The sequence below is a fragment of the Lipotes vexillifer genome, unplaced genomic scaffold (genome assembly GCF_000442215.2).
Source record: "Lipotes vexillifer unplaced genomic scaffold, Lipotes_vexillifer_v1.1 scaffold394, whole genome shotgun sequence".
Lineage (NCBI taxonomy): Eukaryota > Metazoa > Chordata > Mammalia > Artiodactyla > Lipotidae > Lipotes > Lipotes vexillifer.
In genome coordinates, this window is record NW_006791731.1 from 343,051 (window position 1) to 348,323 (window position 5,273).

The window sequence follows — 5,273 nt, forward strand, 5'->3', positions numbered from 1 at the left end:
GAAGGGGCGGGGGAGGAGGAGTGGGGTGCCCACCTCCCCTCAGGTTCTGGGGGCTTCGCATCCCTGTCCTGCTTAAGGTTTGCTGGAGCTGGTTTTCCTTGTGGCTTTATCTATGACAGCAGAAGATGGGGAGTGACCAGCTGCTCCTCACTCTGGGAAGAGCAAAGCGTGTGTCACCATCCTGCAGAGTCACACACACAGACATGCCCGTCAGCAGGTGAGGGCATGTAAATGTCATGGGCAAGGGGCTTGCCACAACCCCGAGGCAGAGCTGACCACGCCGCGTTGCAGGCGGGGCGTCTGTTTGCTCGGGGACCACAAGTAGCTGGGCTTCATCCCTGGCTGACCCCCCTGCCCCATCCCCTCACCCTTCCACCCCAGCCCGGCTCACCTGGGAAGCCTCCCATCCCCGCTGCATATCCGGCCGCTGCGGGCACAAGTCCACCAAGGGCACTGTTCGTCCCGCAAAGGACCAGCCAGCTGGGTGCCCACCCGGTCCGTACCCAGGGCCACGTGCTGGGACCTCGGGTGGGGACCTGCTCAGGGAGGGAACCTGACGCCCCAAGGGCAGGGTCTGGCTCACAACAGGCACTCCGCCCGTGGTCTGGCCATGCCGTCCCCAGCCCTGCCCCACGGGCCTGGCCTGGGGGTGGCCTAGGGTCGGGGGACAAGGAAAACTGGCCTGCCCTCAGAGCAGGCGCAGGACGTGCGCTGGTGGGGAGGAGGGCCCACCTGACGGGCCCAGGGAGGGGCCGGGGGCACCGCCAGCGGCAGTGGGGCAGGCTGGGCTGGGGGCACCGGGAGGCATGCGCAGCAAGGACAGAGAGGCCAGGAGCCAAGCAGCTGGGTGGGTGGGCGGCAGGCTCCTCCTCGCACTGGTGCGGGACCCATGGAGGAGCCAACCTGGGGGTGCGGCCAGGGCAGCGTTTCCACAGTGACAGCACGTGCGTGCAGAGCAGCTGTCCCCAGGGGCACTCACCTGCCTCCAGCAGGCCTGTTCTAGAACATTCTAGAAGCTAATCCCACAGCGCTGCCACCAGGCCCCTCACTGCAGCAGCCTTTACGTCCTACACGGCTATCAGAGGGTCATTAAGTAAGGCCCTAAGGGGTTTATGAGGAAGCCTCCTATGCACTCTCATGAGAAGGTCACTAAGAAACTGTTCAGTGAAGGAAAAAAGGTGCAAAATCTGTACATGATAAGCAACTTCTGTGTGAGCACAAACGTAAACCTGTATCAGAAACACAGGACGAAGAGAGAAGCAATGGGAAGGGCCTCAGGCGGGGCGGGGGCGGGGCAGGGGGTGCAGCTGGGCAGCACCAGAGCTTTGGGTCACTCCTGTTGTTTGGCTTTTGAGCCACGTGAAGGTAAACCTCTTCGAAACAACATTTAGTGCTCTGTTCAGGGAGGGCAGGTGTGAGCACACCTGTCAGGTATCAGGTGCGGCCTCGGGGGGCGGGGACTAACAGGACCAGCCCGTGCCAGGGTCAGCAGAGGACCTGGCCTCGGCCTGGGCCCAGGGAGCCCAGAGGCTTCCAGACAAATGAGTGATGTGATCGGATCTGGTGGGTGGGGGGACCTGGCAGGAGAGACGATGGGACCCGCACACACCCCCGGCAGCAGTGGACAGGAGAGGAGCCACAGCAGCAGGGCAGGACAGGCTGCCAGATGCGAGGAAAGGGCCCGCCAGGGGCAGACAGAGGACGGAGGGCCCTGAGAAGTGGGCCCGAGCAGTGTCCACGGTGAGCAGGGGCCAGGACGCCCAGGAGAGAGTATGTGGAAGTTAGTGGTCAGCAGAGGCACAGACGGGAGAACTGAGCGGGGGCCTCAGGGAAGGCCTGCTCGAATGGGCGGCAGGGCGGGACGCCACCTCTCTCCTCACACCAGAACCAATCCAGATGCGTCACTGACACAGCCGTAGGAAAAATAAAGCCACAGGAGTACCAGCAGTAAGAAGGCAAGACCGTCTGTGTGACCCCAGCAAAGGGGAAAGAAAGCCTTTCTAAGCTTGACACAAAACTCAGAAACCAAAAAGAAAACTGATAAATCCGACTGCACGAGATTTGTTAAATGTCTGCACTGTAAAAACAAAACAATTCAAAACGAAACCTATAAAATCAAAAGACAAATGGTCAACTGAGTAAAACCTTTTGCAATAAACAGGACAAAGTGGTCCTCACATCAATCATGACGGCCGCACACAGGGACAGAGCATGGATCCCCCTGGAAACATCCAGATAGATACTCAACTCCCTGATAATCAACACATGCAAACTGGAAGTAGGACGTGAGCATGGACGGCACCCGCGGCTGGACCACAAAGGCTGAGAGCGCCAGCCCTAAAGGACGCGCCTGAGTAACTACTCAAGTGTAGAAAGTCTCAGACCTGCTCGGCCAAGGGGCTGCCCTGCAGGCTGCCCTGCCTGGCACACAGGTGGTCTCCTCGCGGTGGCCCAGCAGCAGTCCCCGAGGTGGAGGTGCAGTGGGCTCGGATGTGGTGGGGGCCCCACCTCCTGAGAGTCTCAGATGACGTGTGCGGGAGGTGAGAGAGGCTTCGTGAGAGACGTGGCACAGAGGAGGGGTCTCCTGACCCTGCTCTCCGCCCCCCAGTCCTGACACCCTCCCCCGGGGCCAGGCTCCAGCCTCCCCCCACGCCCTCAGCCGCATCACTCAGCCTTTGCTCTCCCCTCCCTGCTCCCGTCCCGCCAGCCTTCTCCGGGGGGCTGCTTTTTCTCTCCCCCCTCGCCCCCAGGCCTGGAAGTGCCACGACCCCTCTTCCTGCTGCAGCCTGCAGCCCCTTCCCCCTGCTCCCCCCAAGAGCCCTGGCTGACGCGTCCATCGCCCATCGGCCGCACCCACCCCCCACCCCAGCCCTCGCCGAGGCGTCGCCGCACCGCTGCATCAGGCCTGAACTCCTGGTGGCCTCGATATCCCCGTGGGCCACCCTTCAGCTCCCTGCCCCTCGGTGCTGACCTCTTCTTCCTGCCAGTGACCTCATCCTCTGCCTCAACGACGCCCTGGACCCTGTCACCTCCAGTAACCCCCCAACCCCACCCCGGCATCTCGGTTCAACACCCGGTTCCCTGGCCATCACCCCTCCCAGCTCACTGCTGACTCCAGCGCCCCAGAGCCCCAGGATGACGTGTCCTCAAGCAGCAGCTTCAAGCCCCATCAGCACACACTCCCTGGCCCTGCCACTTCACTGAGCTTGTCAGAAAGTCCCAGGCCCGGCCCAACACAACGGCCCCAACTCTGAATGTACCAGCAAAGCTGCTGACTGAAGACCCCGCTCAGACACGACAGCGCTAAAGCTTCGGGAAACCGTACAGCTTCCCTCTCCCCTTTTCTTCTGCATCCTCACGCTCAGCTACCGACACATTTCCTGACAAGACAGAAGCCATCAGAAGAGGACGTCCACCTCTGTGGAAAAGTCACCAGCCACTGAGCCCACCCACAGGGCCTTCCAGCCCCACCCCAGGATCCTCCAGGACAATCTCCGAGCATCAGCTCTCTCCTCTGGACCCTTCCCCTCGGCAGAGTGATGATCCCAACCTAATTTAAAAAAACAGCAAACCCTGCTGGAGGAGACAAGGATGTCTACTATCGCTAGCTCTATTCATATTGTACTAAAGCTTTCAGCCAGTGCAACTGGGCAAGAAAAAGAAATAAAATGAATAAGAATAGGAAGGGTAGGGGAACTCCCTGCCTGTCCAGTGGTTAAGACTCCACGATTTCACTGCTGAGGGACCAGGTTTGATCCCTGGTCAGGGAACTAAGATCCTACAAGCCACGTGGTGCGGCCAAAATACATACATACACACACACACACACACACACGTATAAAAGAACAAGAAGGGTAGGAAAAAACTCAGTACTTTTGAATGACATATTGTGTATAATAAAAACCTGAAAGGTCCTAGAAAACTATTAGAATATGAGAACACAGCAATAGTAATAGATACAAGTTGGGTTTTTTAAAAAATATTTCTTTATTTATTTTGGCTGCACCGGGTTTTAGTTGTGGCATGCGGGATCTTCGTTGTGGCATGCAGACTCTTAGTTGCGGCTTGCATGCGGGATCTAGTTCCCCAACCAGGGATAGAACCCGGGCCCCCTGCATTGGGAGCATGGAGTCTTACCCACTGGACTGCCAGGGAAGTCCCGTTAATAGATACAAGGTTAATGTGCAAAAATCTATTATATCTATAAATGCCAGCAACAGTTAGAAGATTAAAAAATTGTAATGATGGTATTTATAATACTAGGTGTCCAAAAGCATCAATATCTAGGAATAAATCTAATAAAAGATGTACAAGGTCTCCACACAGAAAAATCACTGAACCTTACTGAAACACGAGAGAAGGACCAAAAGGGACACACCGCGCTTAGGGGTCAAAAGACTGAACTCTAAAGATGCCATTTTTCCCCAAATTCATCTAAGATTCAATGCAACCCCGATCAAAATCCCACTGGTACTATCTGAAATTGACAAGCTGATTCTCCATTTAATAGGAAATGCCAAAGGGCAAGAATTGTCAGTACAGTCCTAAAAAGGGGCAAATCCGAAGTGCTTAGGGATAGAGAAAGAGACAGAACGGAACGGAGTCCAGCAACAGTAACACACGCACAGACATTCAATTTATGACACTGCAGAGCAGCAGAAAAAGAGTCTTTTCAATAAATGGTGCTGGGACAGTTGAACAGCCACATGTAAAAGCTCACCTTGACCCCACCCCCAGGTGAGTTGTGCGCCTACACATGAAAGGTGAGGCAGCACAGCATCTATGAAGACTGGACACCAAAAGCACAGTCCATAAATGACAAATTAGATAGACCTCATCAAAATTTAGATGTTTTGTCCTGCTAGAGACCCTGTGAAGTGGGCGAGAAGACATGCTATTGCCTGGAGAACATATTTGCAAACGACAAACAGAACAAAGGACTTTTATCCAGTGGACACAGGGAAGTTTCAAAACTCAGCAGTGAGAAAACAGACACTCCAATTAGAAAAGGGGCAAAATGTGAACAGGCATTTCACTAAAGAGAATACGGATGGCAGAAAAGCCCACGAGAAGATGCTGAACAGCACTCGCCACTGGGAAAATGCAAATGGAAATCACAGTGGCTGTGAGACGGCAAGGATGGCACAAGGACAGGTCTCGCCCAGCGCTGCTAGGGATGGGAGGCGCACGGCCACTCGGAAAACAGTCTGCTGTTTCTTAAAACTAAACGTGCACTTATCATATGACCCTGCAGCTGCACTCTTGGGCATTTA